This window comes from Oncorhynchus tshawytscha, unplaced genomic scaffold (genome assembly GCF_018296145.1).
Source record: "Oncorhynchus tshawytscha isolate Ot180627B unplaced genomic scaffold, Otsh_v2.0 Un_contig_3499_pilon_pilon, whole genome shotgun sequence".
In the NCBI taxonomy this organism is placed as follows: domain Eukaryota; kingdom Metazoa; phylum Chordata; class Actinopteri; order Salmoniformes; family Salmonidae; genus Oncorhynchus; species Oncorhynchus tshawytscha.
Window position 1 is genome coordinate 33117 of NW_024608385.1, and position 16631 is coordinate 49747.

Sequence of the window (16631 nt, forward strand, 5' to 3'; positions counted from 1 at the left end):
GCCAGTAGGTGTTACGGTTTTCTAGGTGTGAAGGATAGTCGGACCAAAATGCAGCGTGTAGATTGCGATCCATGTTTAATGAACAACGTGAAACACGAATAAACACAAACACTACACAAAACAAAGAACTTAACGAAAACCGAAACAGCCTATACTGGTGCAAACTAACACTGAGAGAGCCAGGAACAACGACACATAGGACAATCACCCACGACAAACTCAAAGAATATGGCTGCCTAAATATGGTTCCCAATCAGAGACAACGATAAACACCTGCCTCTGATTGAGAACCACTCCAGACAGCCATAGACCTTGCTAGATAACCCCACTAGCTACAATCCCAATACATGCACACCAAAACCCCAAGACAAAACACACCACAATACAAAAACCCCATGCCACACCCTGGCCTGACCCAATACATGAAGAAAAAACAGAAAATACTTAGACCAGGGCGTGACAGTAGGAGTGCCCCCATGACCAAACCCACCACAGCCATATTGTCTGTCCTGACACCATGTGACAGTTTCGAAGGAAGGGCAGAAAGTGTATCAACGCATGAAACACTGTCAGCAGTTTGAGGTCATTTACATGAGCTTGGCGGAGCTGCTCTTCCCTCGTGAACACCGCACCCCCACCGTGTGAGTGGTGTTGTCACCACCTTCCTTAATGACAGTTCCTGAAACCAAGGTAGAGCGCTAGGGTGAACAAAGCACACAGTTGTCTGTGTAAGAAACTCTCAGGGGTTCTAGAACCACCTTCCTTAATGACACTACCCCTTAGGGGAGTTCCTGAAACCAAGGTAGAGCGCTAGGGTGAACAAAGCACACAGTTGTCTGTGTAAGAAACTCTCAGGGGTTCTAGAACCACCTTCCTTAATGACACTACCCCTTAGGGGAGTTCCTGAAACCAAGGTAGAGCGTTAGGGTGAACAAAGCACGCAGTTGTCTTTGTAAGAAACTCTCAGGGGTTCTAGAACCACCTTCCTTAATGACACTACCCCTTAGGGGAGTTCCTGAAACCAAGGTAGAGCGTTAGGGTGAACAAAGCACACAGTTGTCTGTGTAAGAAACTCTCAGGGGTTCTAGAACCACCTTCCTTAATGACACTACCCCTCAGGGGTTCTAGAACCACCTTCCTTAATGACACTACCCCTCAGGGGTTCTAGAACCACCTTCCTTAATGACACTACCCCTCAGGGGTTCTAGAACCACCTTCCTTAATGACACTACCCCTCAGGGGTTCTAGAACCACCTTCCTTAATGACACTACCCCTCAGGGGTTCTAGAACCACCTTCCTTAATGACACTACCCCTCAGGGGTTCTAGAACCACCTTCCTTAATGACACTACCCCTCAGGGGTTCTAGAACCACCTTCCTTAATGACACTACCCCTCAGGGGTTCTAGAACCACCTTCCTTAATGACACTACCCCTCAGGGGTTATAGAACCACCTTCCTTAATGACACTACCCCTTAGGGGTTCTAGAACCACCTTCCTTAATGACACTACCCCTCAGGGGTTCTAGAACCACCTTCCTTAATGACACTACCCCTCAGGGGTTCTAGAACCACCTTCCTTAATGACACTACCCCTCAGGGGTTCTAGAACCACCTTTCCTCACTTGTTGAACGTACAGGGAGCTAGGTCTAACCTGAAGGGAACAGCAAGGTATTTTGAAATGTCTGTATGTATATATTTTTTAGTGGGGTATTTGTTGGCTCTACCTTGAAAGACAAACCTGAGAAACCTCCCCATGTGCTGGCAGAATACTTATGTGGAAATAAGCGTCCTGCAGGTCGACTAAAGTGAAGCAGGTCACCACGACGAATAGAGCAACACAGCACATTGAGCGTAAACATGAGGTGTAGCTGTGGAGGAGCCGTAGGTCCAGACTGGCATGTCCCCGCCTCCTTTAGGAACCAAAAAGTCCCAGGATTAGAAGCGTCAGTGTCTCTCTGCTGCTGGTGTTGCTATGAGAGAGAGCAGACGTCCTTCGTCTCCATTCGTTAATAAAATCAGAACTCCACTGAAAACGGGTGGCTTCGTAGTGAACTGCAGTCTGTATACCTTTGTGACCGTGGACAAGACCCAGCCAGTTCACTGCTCTTGTCACGAGTCACCCACAGTCGTTCACCACTGGTGATGTAGTGCCCTCTGGTGGCGTTCGAGCGAGTTGCCCTCCGGCAAGATGCCGGGATGTGACCGAGACTTGTTAAGACAAACGGGCACTGGTAAAATAATGGTGCTTGGTGGCGACTGGAAGTAGCTCTTCCTGTCTCAGTTTCTCCTGAAAAGTGCTGAGGGGAGAGCTTTGGCACGGGGGGTCTGTGCTCCGTCCGTCTTCCCTAGAGAGTGTATAATTGAAATGAGCCACTGCACAAGGGGCAGGGTTTCAGGAACACAGATGTTTCTTTCCCCCATAGTGATTGGGGAGGAAGTCTGTGCTCCGTCGGTCCCCATAGTGGTTGGGGGGAAGTCTGTGCTCCGTCCGTCCCCATAGTGGTTGGGGGGTCTATGCTGCGTCCGTCCCCATAGTGGTTGGGGGAGTCTGTGCTCCGTCTGTCCCCATAGTGGTTGGGGGGGGTCTGTGCTCCGTCCGTCCCCATAGTGGTTGGGGGGCTGTGCTCCGTCCGTCCCCATAGTGGTTGGGGGAGTCTGTGCTCCATCTGTCCCCATAGTGGTTGGAGGTGGGGAGGGGGAGTCTGTGCTCCGTCCGTCCCCATAGTGGTTGGAGAGGGGGGTCTGTGCTCCGTCGGTCCCCATAGTAGTTGCGGGGAGTCTGTGCTCCGTCGGTCCCCATAGTAGTTGGGGGGTCTGTGCTCCGTCCATCCCCATAATGGTTGGAGGGGGAGTCTGTGCTCCGTCTGTCCTCATAGTGGTTGGGGGGAGTCTGTGCTCCATCCGTCCCCATAGTGGTGGGGGTGAGTCTGCTCCGTCCGTCCCCATAGTTTTGGGGGAGTCTGTGCTCCGTCCGTCCCCATTGTAGTTGGGGGAAGTCTGTGCTCCGTCTGTCCCCATAGTGGTTGGGGGGGGGGTCTGTGCTACACCAGAGAGGATGCAGACCAGGACACAGTGTGAACTCTACCGATATCTATGGCCTTGCGAGGACAGAGGGCAGGTGTGCCTTCTATATAACTGTATGGCAAGGTATTTATACGGGCAGGTTCAAAGGCGCCTCGTTTCAAACCGGGTCCTTCACCCAGACAGAGCTGAGTAGTTGATCCAACAACAGCCAGTCGTTGACAAGTGAAAATAAGCCTTTCCTGTTCTAAAAGACGAAGAGGATTCACTAACCTTTGTTTGTTTTGTGTAGTTCACATCTGTTGCTAGAGGCTGTGAAATGGCAGCAGTCAAAAAGACACGGAGTCTCTATTGATCTGATCTCTTTGGTACTTGGAGTGTTAATGGACATCTGGTGTATATTACATTCACATTTGCAGACTTGTGTCAGAGATTATATTAAATTATACAGTAGAGAGAACAGTACTTCTAGACTCCATGTTAGATCAACTACTATACAGTAGAGAGAATAGTCCTTCTAGACTCCATGTTAGATCAACTATTATACAGTAGAGAACAGTCCTTCTAGACTCCATGTTAGATAAACTATTATACAGTAGAGAACAGTCCTTCTAGACTCCATGTTAGATCAACAATTATATAATAGAGTGTTACATTTTCTCTCTGTTTATCCACTCGTATGTTTAGAATAATGCTGCTTTTCTAATATCCAACTTGGTAACTGATTGACTGGAAGGAATCCACACTATCACTGAATAAGCAATTTCCCAGTACACCCAGAACATTGCTCTGGGAACCAAAAGGAGTATCTCAGTTTCAAGGTAAGAAGCCTGGTATGGTATCAGTCAGTCTCATGCAGGAACCAACCGTGCTGATATGACTTGTTTGTGTCGCAGTATAAAGGTTCTCAAATCAAATCAAACTTTATTTGTCACATGCTCTGAATACAAGAAGTGTAGACTTTACAGTGAAATGCTGACTTACAAGCCCTTAACTTCTTCGAGATAGGGGGCGCTCTTTTAATTTTTGGATAAAAATCGTTCCTGTTTTAAACAAGATATTTTGTCATGCAAAGATGCTCGACTATGCATGTAATTGACAGCTTTGGAAAGACAAAACTCTGACGTTTCCAAAACTGCAAAGATATTATCTGTGAGTGCCCCAGAACTAATGCTACAGGCGAAACCAAGATGAAATTTCATACAGGAAATGGTCCAGATTTTGAATGCCCTGTGTTCCAATGTCTCCTTATATGGCTGTGAATGCGCCAGGAATGAGCCTGCACTTTCTGTCGTTTCCCCAAGGTGTCTTCAGCATTGTGACATATTTGTAGGCATGTCATTGGAAGATTGACCATAAGAGACTACATTTACCAGGTAACCGCATGTTGTCCTCCGTCGAAATTATTGCGTAATCTCCAGCTCCATGCGCGTTCCATTTTATTCAGTGGATTAACTCAACTGCCACGAATGATTTATCATCGATAGATATGTGAAAAACACCTTGAGGATTGATTCTAAACAACGTTTGCCATGTTTCTGTCGATATTATGGAGTTAATTTGGAAAAAAGTTTGCGTTGTAATGACTTAATTTTCTGGGTTTTTCTTACCCAAACGTGATGAACAAAACGGAGCGATTTCTCCTACACAAATAATCTTTTTGGAAAAACTGAACATTTGCTATCTAACTAAGAGTCTCCTCATTGAAAACATCTGAAGTTCTTCAAAGGTAAATTATTTTATTTGAATGCTTTTCTTGTTTTTGTGAAAATGTTGCATGCTGAATGCTAGGCGTAATGGTATGCTAGCTATCAATACTCTTACACAAATGCTTGTTTAGCTATGGTTGAAAAGCTGCGCTAGCTGTTACACAAATGTTTGTTTTGCTATGGTTGAGAAGCATATTTTGAAAATCTGAGATGACAGTGTTGTTAACAAAAGGCTAAGCTTGAGAGCTAATATATTTATTTCATTTCATTTGCGATTTTCATGAATAGTTAATGTTGCGTTATGGTAATGAGCTTGAGGCTGTATTCACGATCCCGGATCCGGGATGGCTCGACGCAACAGGACTAAAAGTGCAGTGCAAGAAGAGTTAAGAATATATTATATAATATAATAATATAATATTTACCAAGTAGACAAAAATAAAAAGTAATTAAAATAAAAATTAACATCAATAAATTCCATGACTGTGATAATAAAGATTGATTCATTTCCTTGGATTTTTTGTCCTTAGTGGTGAATTTCATCAACAACAGACAGAACAGTCTTTCTGTTATCAATTCATTGTATTGTTATTGCATATGTTTTTATTATAATGTGTTATACATTTGTCTTGTTATATATTGTATGTACTTTACAAGGTAAGTTGAATGAGCAGAAAATAGTTTACGATTGATAGTACTTAGCATAATGTTATTTGGCAGTTCAGAGAGTACTGAGGATGAATCCTATTTCTCACAGATCCATCTGTATTGATAGTAACAGTAATAGTCCCACCAAGCTCCTGTGTCTGATGACCTGGAGTAGAAATACACACAGTTCTCTGCTCGACCACCATTAGGCTCTTTACTGTTCCAATACCTGTAGAAGAAACAACACAGAATCAGACTGTCATTGTTCCAATACCTGTATAAGAAACTACACACAGAATCAGGCTGTCCACTGTTCCAATACCTGTAGGAGAAACAACACAGAATCAGACTGTCCACTGTTCCAATACCTGTAGAAGAAACAACACAGAATCAGGCTGTCCACTGTTCCAATACCTGTAGGAGAAATAACACATAGAATCAGGCTGTCCACTGTTCCAATACCTGTGGAGAAACAGCACAGAGAATCAGGCTGTCCACTGTTCCAATACCTGTATAAGAAACAAGCACATAATCAGGCTGTCCACTGTTCCAATACCTGTGGAGAAACAGCACAGAGAATCAGGCTGTCCACTGTTCCAATACCTGTAGAAGAAACAACACAGAATCAGGCTGTCCACTGTTCCAATACCTGTAGAACAAACACAGAATCAGGCTGTCCACTGTTTCAATACCTGTAGGAGAATCAGGCTGTCCATTTTGAACATACCACTCCAGACAGTGATGTCATAGTGACACAGCATTCATTAATGTCTTACTTTGTGGTCAGTGGTGTGTCGTCCACCCATTTCCAGGTCCCCTCAGTAACAGAGTCAGTCAGACCAATCCAGACATAGTTCTTTACTCCACATAACCAATTGACTAATGTCTATAGTTGTGGAAGAGATTCAACATTGTTAATACATAGTCTTCTCCAAAAAATGTTTTCCAATTTCAAATATTAATTGCAAGTAGTTAAATTACAAAAGGGAAAACTGGTCACAAATCTTACTGCTGTGAGGGCACACTGTGGTATTTCACTCAATATATATGGGAGTTAATGTAAATTTGTTTGAAGTTCTTTGTGGGTCTGTGTATCTGATGGAAATATGTGTCTCTAATATGGTCATACATTGGGCAGGAGGTCAGGAAGTGCAGCTCAGTTTCCACCTCATTTTGTGGGCAGTGAGCACATAGCCTGTCTTCTCTTGAGAGCCATGTCTGCCTACGGCGGCCTTTCTCAATAGCAAGGCTATGCTCACTGAGTCTGTACCTAGTCGGTACATAGTCAAAGCTTTCCTTAAGTTTGGTCAGTCACAGTGGTCAGGTATTCTGCCACTGTGTACTCTCTGTTAGAGCCAAATAGCATTCTAGATTTTTGTTATTTCTTTCCAATGTGTCAAGTAATTATAATTTAGTTCTCTCATGATTTGGTTAGGTTTAATTGTGTTACTGTCCTGAGGCTCTGTGGGGTCTGTTTGCGAACAGAGCCCCAGGACCAGCTTGCTTAGGGGACTCTTCTCCAGGTTCATCTCTCTGTAGGGGATGGCTTTTGTTATGGAAGGTTTGGGAATCGCTTCCTTTTAGGTGGTTTGTGAATTTAACAACTCTTTTCTGGATTTTGATAATTAGCGGGTATCGGCCTAATTCTTCTCTGCATACATTATTTCGTGTTTTACGTTGTACACAGAGGATATTTTTAAGAATGATGTATGCAGAGTCTCAATTTGATATTTGTCACATTTTGTGAATTCTTGGTTGGTGTCACCAGTCCTCACAACCATAAAGGGTAGTGGGTTCTAAAACTGATTCACTTTATTTTTGTTGCCAGATCCTATTTGGTATGTCAATTTTATGTTCCTTTTGCTGGCCCTCCATAGAAGGCCCTTCTTGCCTTGTCTGTCAGATCGTTCACAGCCTTGTGGAAGTTACCTGTGGCGCTGATGTTTAGACTGAGGGCTGTATAGTTTTTTTGTGTGCTCTAGGGCAACGTTGTCCAGCTGGAATTTGTATTCATGTTCCTGGCAACTGAACCTTTTATGGAACACCATTATTTTTGTCTTACTGAGATTTACTGTCAGGGTTCAGGCCTGATAGCATCTGCGCAGAAGATCTGTGTCCTACCGTAGGCCCTGCTTTGTTTGTTTGCTTTGTTTGGGACAGAAGCTCCCGATCATCAGCGAACTGTAGACATTTGACTTCAGATTCTATTATGGTGAGGACCGGGGCTGCAGACTGCTCCAGAGTGCCTTCGCCAATCCGTTGATGTTGATGTATATATGTCGAAGAGGGTGGGGCTTAAGCTGCAACCCTGTCTCACTCTGTCACTCTCTCTGTCTCTCTCTTTTTGTCTCACTTACTCACTCACTCACTCTCTCACTCACTCTCACTCTCTCTCTCTCTCTCTCTCTCTCTCTTTCTCTCTCCCTCTCTCGCTCTCTCTCTCTGTCTCTTTCTCTGTCTCTCTCTTTTTCTCTCTGTCTCTCTTTGTCTCTCTCTCTTTGTCTCTCTCTCTCTCTGTCTCTCTCTCTCTCTCTCTCTCTTTCTCAATTCAATTCTCACTCTTTACTGGGAAACTCATTCAAAGCTAGACAACATACAAAGTGAATATATAAAGTCAAAAATTAACAGTAAACATTACACATACAGAAGTTTCAGTAAAGACATTACAAATGTCATATTATATATATATATATATACAGTGTTTTAACAATGTACAAATGGTTAAAGGACACAAGATAAAATAAATAAGCATAAATATGGGTTCTGCCCTCTCTCTCTCTCTCTCTCTCTCTCTCTCTCTCTCTCTCTCTCTCTCTCTCTCACTCTCTCCCTCTCTCACTCTCTCTCTCTCTCACTCTCTCTGTCACTCTCTCTGTCACTCTCTCTCTTTCTCACACACCTGTTTCTCTTGGCTGTTGATGACGACCAGGTCTGCTCCTCCATTTCTGCAGTCCTGTCTGCTCTCCTCCCAGGATTTTTTCTCAGTAGAGACGTAGTAACAACTGCTACCAAGCTTCTTCCATCCTTGAGTACAAACAATAAGTTGAACATTTCTTGCTTTAGTCACTTTAATACAACAATGAATTAAATATCAATCACACAGTCAAGGAAGACAGGACACTAACTAATGGACGGTTCGGAAGTCATACATTTTTTCTCACATTTTTCATTTAATAAAAGTTACATTTCCTGTTTGTAAGTGGCATGTGAACTGATACAGAGACTGTCAAACAGAACAGTCATTAGACAATTTGACTCACCTTTCTCAACTAAAGATTGTTTCAGAAGTTCTGTCTCTTTCTGGAGCTGGTCTCTCTCTTTGGTCAGAGTGTTGTAACTGGTAACTGGTCTGTAGCTGGTCTCTCTCTTTGGTCAGGGTGTTGTAACTGGTCTGTAGCTGGTCTCTCTATTGGTCACTGGTCTGTAGCTGGTCTCTCTCATTGGTCAGGGTGTTGTCGCTGGTCTGTAGCTGGTCCCTCTCTTTGGTCAGGGTGTTGTAACTGGTCTGTAGCTGGTCCCTCTCTTTGGTCAGAGTGTTGTAACTGGTCTGTAGCTGGTCCCTCTCTTTGGTCAGAGTGTTGTAACTGGTCTGTAGCTGGTCTCTCTCTTTGGTCAGGGTGTTGTTACTGGTCTGTAGCTGGTCTCTCTCATTGGTCAGGGTGTTGTTACTGGTCTGTAGCTGGTCTCTCTCATTGGTCAGGGTGTTGTAACTGGTCTGTAGCTGGTCTCTCTCTTTGGTCAGGGTATTGTAACTGGTCTGTAGCTGGTCTCTCTCTTCAGTCAGGGTGTTGTAACTGGTCTGTAGCTGGTCTCTCTCTTTGGTCAGGTTGTTATAACTGGTCTGTAGCTGGTCTCTCTCTTTGGTCAGGGTGTTGTAACTGGTCTGTAGCTGGTCTCTCTCATTGGTCAGGGTGTTGTAACTGGTCTGTAGCTGGTCCCTCTCTTTGGTCAGAGTGTTGTAACTGGTCTGTAGCTGGTCCCTCTCTTTGGTCAGAGTGTTGTAACTGGTCTGTAGCTGGTCTCTCTCTTCAGTCAGATTGTTTCCGCTGGTCTGTAGCAGGTCTCTCTCTTTGGTCAGGGTGTTGGAACTGGTCTGTAGCTGGTCTCTCTCTTCAGTAAGGGTGTTGGAACTGGTCAATTGGTTCCTCTCTGTGAAATAATACGACCAATGAACAAGGTAACAGTGGAAATGTTAATCAGACAGTTAAATGTTAATCAGACATGACCAGGGTTGGGGTCAGTTAAATGTTAATCAGACATGACCAGGGTTGGGGTCAGTTAAATGTTAATCAGACATGACCAGGGTTGGGGTCAGTTAAATGTTAATCAGACATGACCAGGGTTGGGGTCAGTTAAATGTTAATCAGACATGACCAGGGTTGGGGTCAGTTGCATTTCAATTCAGGAAGTAAACTGGAATTCCATTGGAATTCCAATTATCTTCAATGCTTTTGAATGAGGAAAATGTGGAATTGGAATTTGGTGTCCGTTCTGAATGTAATTGACTGGAATGTAAATGTAATTGAACCGTGGTCATTACACCACTGATGATGAAGAATGTTTGAGTGAGAACATATCAAACTCACGGTAGAGAAACAGGCCTATGATCCCAGCCAGTAGGAGAACACACAGCAGCCCCAGACACACTGCAGCAGCTCCAGAGTATCTCTTCCACCACTGACAAGACACTGAAGAACAAATCATTACCACAAGAACTTGCTCTTTATCAGAGTTGGATTTGTATCGACATTTGTGTCAATTTTCTGCTTGAATCAGTGAGGGAAATACACAAGTTCCAACACCTCACATGTTCTACTGCTTGACTTACAGAACTTCTTCCAGAATATTGTCTTAAACATATTGCAGAGTTCAGGCACCCAAAATGAGTACTGAAATGTATTTTAATCCACATTTTATTTGTCACATGCTTCGTAAAAATATGCTTGTCCCACCGGAATCTGTTTCACCTGTATTTGTGCTTGTCTCCACCCCCCTCCAGGTGTCGCCTATCTTCCCCATTATCCCCAGTGTATTTATACCTGCGTTCTCTGTTTGTCTGTTGCCAGTTCGTTTCATTCGTCAAGCTTTCCATCATTTTTGCACTTGCTCCTGTCTGTTTCTAGTTCCTCTTTTCTAGATTTTGACCATTCTGCCTGCCCTGAGCCTGAGCCTGCCTGCCGTTCTGTACCTTTTGGACTCTGATCTGGATTACTGACCTCTGCGTGTCCTTGACCTGTCGTTGTTCCTGCCCCCTGTTCTAGTAGTAAACTTTTGTTACTTCGTACATCGTTTGCATCTGGGTCTTCCCTGAAACGTGATACGCTAATAGTGAAATGCTGACTTACGGGTCCTTTCCAACAATGCAGAGATAAAGATACAACATTTACAATAGTGATACAAGGAATAAATAAACAGTGAATAGTGAAGAAGAATAACAAGTCTAAGTAACATGGTGTGGCAGACAGCAGCGAAGGGTGAGGGAAGTGGTGATTGAAGGGAGATATCTTGCAGCCCGCTGGCTCTACCCCCGAGCCCAATATGGACTTCCTGCCCCAACGAGGCAAGCCTGTGGGTCGTTAAGCCAGGGAGTGCTTGTGGATAAAAGAGGAAGCGGGCTGCACAAATGGAGGGAGGACTGTTTTGGAGAGTGTGAGCAAAGAGAGAATTATCTATCTGTCTGATTACCTCCACTGTGTACCAAAACGGTTTGGCTGAGGACCCGAGTTTTAGGACACCAGGAGAACGGAACGGACAACGAGAACAGATTGTGGACTGTGACCTGGTTGCGGAATTCCCCCCTTTTCCCACAGTGTTCAATTCTCCCATTTATATTCTAATTTCTTCGCGTTTGTGTTTGGGTATTGAACATGGTGATGTGGAAACCCCACCCCCCTATAGATGAAACATTGAATTTGGCATTTTTGCTATTAGCCAATAGAAATGCATTGAATAACATTTTCACTACATGAAATAACAGATAGACATTACTGCTATTAGCCAATAGAAACACATTGAATAACAGATTCACTACATGGAACAACAGAAAATACCCAAAAATATCAAAAGGAAGTTCTGAAGTGTCTAAGAAATGTAAGGGAATACCCCCCTGAAATGGACAAAAATTAATGGGATTTTACCACCGTACGAAACATGTACACGATGGACAATACCACTCAATTGGATGCCGTTTCATTCAAAACATATTGTAAATGCCAAGTGTCACACAGCAAAAATCCCATGGATGGCGAACTCCACAGTAAATTGTCATATTGCAAATGCACATCAAGTCAAGACCAAGGGTGCAATTTTGAAAATGTGAAAAAAAAATCTAAAACTTATCACCCCCCTAAAAAAAAGTGCTTTCTAAACCGTTTTTCAAAATGTTTTCATTTTTTTTGTCAATTATACAATTATATATGAACATACTTTTGTCATATTTTATTGTCATGTTTTTTTTTCACTTGTCCATAAAGCATAAGTTTTGTCCATTTGCAATATAATTTCATAGGAAGTCAAAAGTCGAAGTCAAAAGTCAGTGAACCATTGCCAAATGCCATGAGAAATCTCCAAATGCAATATGAAAGTATTGAAAGTGCCAAATCAGGATGTTATGTCCATTTGCAATGTACGATCATAGGAAGTCAGTTTCCAAACCTAAAAGTCAATGAACCAAATGGCATTTATACTGCCCAAATGAAATATAGCACTATGTTAAGCCAAGAATCAACCTAGATGGTCTATTTGTCATGAATGATGAGGGAGAAAGTGGGACTCTGTTGTTTTTTTGTTTGTTTTTTATGTCCAAAATGACCAGGGGCACTCCCTATTGGATGGGCACGGGTGGGGGGTGCTCCCTACCCAACCATAGACCACTTGCTCCCCATTAAAAGTATTAAATCCATTTTAAAAATGTGCTCCTGGCAAGGCTGTCCATTTGCAATATGTTTCAATGGGCATTTACCATCACGATTTTGACATGCTTAAAAATACTGCTGAAATACAGAATTGACTGGCCCGATGAACTCGGGATGTTCAGGGATAGGGGTTCCTCTCCATCGCTCGTTGGTGTTGATTTCAGAATGTCAATTGCTGATGGTCTATCACATATTGCAAATAGACAAGTCACCAAGCAAGTCACCATCCATCAGTCAATTAGATATCATTCCGACACCAAACTGATACAAACTGACACCAAGCCCACTTTGTCCAACTCGTTTAGAAGACGACTATCACATATTTCAGAGCAGGCCCAAAATTCACAGCGCCTTCTGTTTAATCCATAATAAAAACATTAAACACGTACTTACGTTCTAGCTGCGGGTTTAGTTCTGACATTATGTGTAGGCCTAGCTGAGGCCACCCCGAATCCCAAGTTTTGGCTTGATAGGTCATTTGGAACCCGAGCGGCGACCGTAATTGGTGCTGAAAATCCACATTTTCCAGGCGTTGCCACGGGGTCCTTGAATGAGCTATTGGACAGAAACGTTGGGGTCCGTCTCTATGGGCCGAGGCGGTTTAAATGCACCTAGTCTTACGATTCTGGGACTTTTCTAAATGTTGTCATTTTTTGTGATGGTCAAAATTATTTGAAGTTATTGCAAATGTACAAGGCTGTTTCTGGTCTGAGAACCTTCTAGAGCCACATTACTCACCGTGCACTATCGACTTGAGCTCTAGAACAAGTTTCTAAAGATTCAGAGCTCTAGGTCTGATAGTTTGAACAAAGGTAACTATTGCAGGCTATGTGTGTCTGTAAGCCTCACACCATGTCACTAAGTCCTTGCTGTGTGAGAGAGCTTTTCTTTGACATCTGTTGGGAGAAATTACTGATTTACATGAGGGTTGCCTAATCACACATATGAAGTTTTGAAAAGATCTGACCTTGTTAATTATTTAGAAACAGCCCCTATGACACCGGTTGACACAGGAAGCTGAAAGTGAACACATATCCTCCTTGGCAATTATAGAATTTTGAGTTTTAAGTCTTTACGTTAAGAACTGACTTATTTACGGAGGGTTTAGTGAGTGTGTGTTATTTCAGAAAATAGCAGAAAATCACAGAAATCTCTCAGAGCTCCGAAGATTAGTATGAACACACTGGATCTGTAACTGTTAAAAAAAAATATAAAAAAAATTGGAACATCAACAATTTGACATTGTACGATTTCTCTTAAATGACGATAGATAAATGTCTGGGTCTTTTTTTATTGACACCGTAGGTTCCTTTACTTTTATGTGAAGCGGAAAAATATTGCTCTATTTTCATTTTGTACCTTTAATCCCAGAAAAATGGCCATAACTCAAAAACCGTTGAGACCTAGACGCCATCTTGTTCAGGGCCAACTGCCCATTATGCCAAACCTATGCTCACCAAGTTTCGTCTTCAAAGTCTTTTCCGTTTAGGAGATAAGGCCACGTCATGATTCGTGATGTTTTGTACATTTGCAATATGATTCCAATCGCCCTTTTGTGGGATTGACCGGGACAGCAGAAAAATGACCAAAATTGGAATGTTTTATAAAACGGATGCCGAATGTCTGAGAGAGTTTGTTTGATGACTTCCTGGTAGATCCGGACCTGCCGCACGGCCCGACGCCGTCCGCGAAATTTACAAACGTTTTCGGACGTCTAGTAAGGGACCGTACATTTGAAATATGGAGTTTCTCATCAACATACAGCAAATGCCGAAAAGTGCCCTTCATGTATGTAATAGAGATCAGGAAACATTTTATTCATATATTTTTACATGTATTTATCCCCTTAATTTAGGCACTGAACTATCTCCATATATACAAGGATCTAAGAAGAGGGAGATGGGAGGGTCTAAGCCGTGGGAGGGGGAGGGTCTAAGACGTGGGAGGGGGAGGGTCTAAAATGTGGGAGGGGGAGGGTCTAAGACGTGGGAGGGGGAGGGTCTAAGATGTAGGAGGGGGTCTAAGCCGTGGGAGGGGGAGGGTCTAAGCCTTGGGAGGGTGGAGGGTCTAAGACGTGGGAGGGGGAGGGTCTAAGATGTGGGAGGGGGGTCTAAGCCGTGGGAGGGGGAGGGTCTAAGACGTGGGAAGGCGTGGGGGGTCTAAGACGTGGGAGGGGGGTCTAAGACGTGGGAGGGGGGGGGAGGGTCTAAGCAGTGGAAGGGGGAGGGTCTAAGACGTGGGAGGGGGAGGGTCTAAGACGTGGGAGGGGGAGGGTCTAAACCGACATGTGGAAAGAAGATACCATGGATTATTTATCTATTTGATTTAGAGTTTTATGTATTAATGTATAAAAAAATATATTATTGTATGTATATAAATATTTGATGAAACACTGAATTTGGCATTACTGTTATTAGCCAAACGAAACAAATTCAATAACATTCATGGAACAACAGAAAGTCACCAAAAATATCAAAAAGAAGTTTGTTCTGAAGTATCTGTCTATCTGAGAGATATTAGAAAGATCGGGAAACATTCATCCCCTAATTTTAACCACTAAACTATCTCCATATATACATCCATAAATGTTTTAAAGTGTTTACTGGAGACCTTCAGAGTCTTGTGAGGCTTGTGGACGTCCTAAATGGAGAACACCATCATGTTTGTGAGAGTCTCATCTTTCAATAGAATGGTTATAACAGTTTGTAGGCCAAACCGTTCAGACGCTACATACGATTTTGTGAGAAGATCCGATATTCAGCATGTCTCATGGTCTGACCCCTCTTAGCTCTGCCACCTTCCACCACAGATGTGAAAGGGAGGATGCAGTGGATTGAGATGTGGCCCAACAAGCAGATGTCTCTTTCTAAAACTGACGGATGTCGATGCCGATTTTTGTATTATGTTAATTCAATTTCCATGCAACCATTGTAGGATTAGGGTTAGGGTTGGGGTTGAGGTTGGGGTTGGGGTTAGGGTTAGGGTTAGGGTTGGGTTGAGGTTGGGGTTGGGGTTAGGGTTAGGGTTGGGGTTGGGGTTGGGGTTAGGGTTAGGGTTGGGGTTAGGGTTGGGGTTGGGGTTGGGGTTGGGGTTAGGGTTAGGGTTGGGGTTGGGGTTGGAGTTGGGGTTGGGGTTGGGGTTAGGGTTGGAGTTGGGGTTGGGGTTGGGGTTGGGGTTGGGGTTAGGGTTAGGGTTAGGGTTGGGGTTGGGGTTGGGGTTAGGGTTAGGGTTGGGGTTGGGGTTGGGGTTGGAGTTGGGGTTGGGGTTGGGGTTAGGGTTGGAGTTGGGGTTGGGGTTGGGGTTGGGTTAGGGTTAGGGTTGGGGTTAGGGTTGGGTTGGGGTTGGGGTTAGGGTTGGGGTTAGGGTTGGGGTTGGGGTTGGGGTTGGGGTTGGGGTTAGGGTTGGGGTTGGAGTTAGGGTTTGGGGTTAGGGGTTAGGGTTAGAGTTTGGGGTTAGGGTTGGGGTTAGGGTTAGGGTTGGGGTTAGGGTTGGGGTTAGGGTTAGGGTTTGGGGTTAGGGGTTAGGGTTAGGGTTGGGGTTGGGGTTAGGGTTGGGGTTGGGGTTAGGGTTAGGGTTTGGGGTTAGGGTTAGGGTTAGGGTTTGGGGTTAGGGTTGGGGTTAGGGTTAGGGTTGGGGTTAGGGTTGGGGTTGGGGTTAGGGTTAGGGTTGGGGTTAGGGTAAGCATTAACATTATGTTGTAAATGACTACCTCATCTCTGTACCCCACACATACAATTATCTGTAAGATCCCTCAGTCAAGCAGTGAATTTCAATCACATATTCAAACAAGCAAAAGACCAGGGTGGTTTTTCAATGCTTCGCAAAGAAGGGCACCTATTGGTCAAACATAAACACCCAATCACTACAAAGATACTCACATCCTTTCCAACTCATTGGCCAGAAAGGAATTAAACATCTCAGGGATTTCACAATGCCAATGGAGATTTTATGGGGATGCTTGTAATCGTTAAGGACTGGAGAGTTTTTCAGGATAACAAATTACCAGAATGGAGCTAAACACAGGCAAAATCCTAGAGGAAAACCTGGTTCAGTTTGCTTTCCACCAGACACTGGGAGATGAATTCACCTTTCAGCAGGACAATAACCTAAAACACAAGGCCAAATCTACACTGGAGTTGCTCACCAAGAAGACAGTGAATGTTCCTGATTGGCCTACGTTCAGTTGTCTTATATCTGATTGTAATACTTGAAAATGGTTGTCTAGCAACGATCAACAATCAATTTGAAAGAGATGCAAATATTGTACAATCCAGGTGTACAAAGCTCTTAGAGACTTACCCAGAGACGCACAGCTGTAATCTCTGCCAAAGGTGAT

The 16631-nt window shown here is 43.7% G+C and overlaps 1 long non-coding RNA gene across 1 annotated transcript; it reads right to left on the reverse strand.

Annotated features, from left to right (window-relative positions):
* Positions 1–5036: 5036 nt before the first annotated feature.
* On the reverse strand, positions 5037–8723 carry LOC121843493. The gene is made up of 4 exons (XR_006081592.1): positions 8642–8723; positions 8281–8405; positions 6158–6267; positions 5037–5610 (listed from the first exon to the last, which is right to left on the reverse strand). It is a non-coding gene; the product is annotated as an uncharacterized LOC121843493 (long non-coding RNA).
* Positions 8724–16631: the final 7908 nt, after the last annotated feature.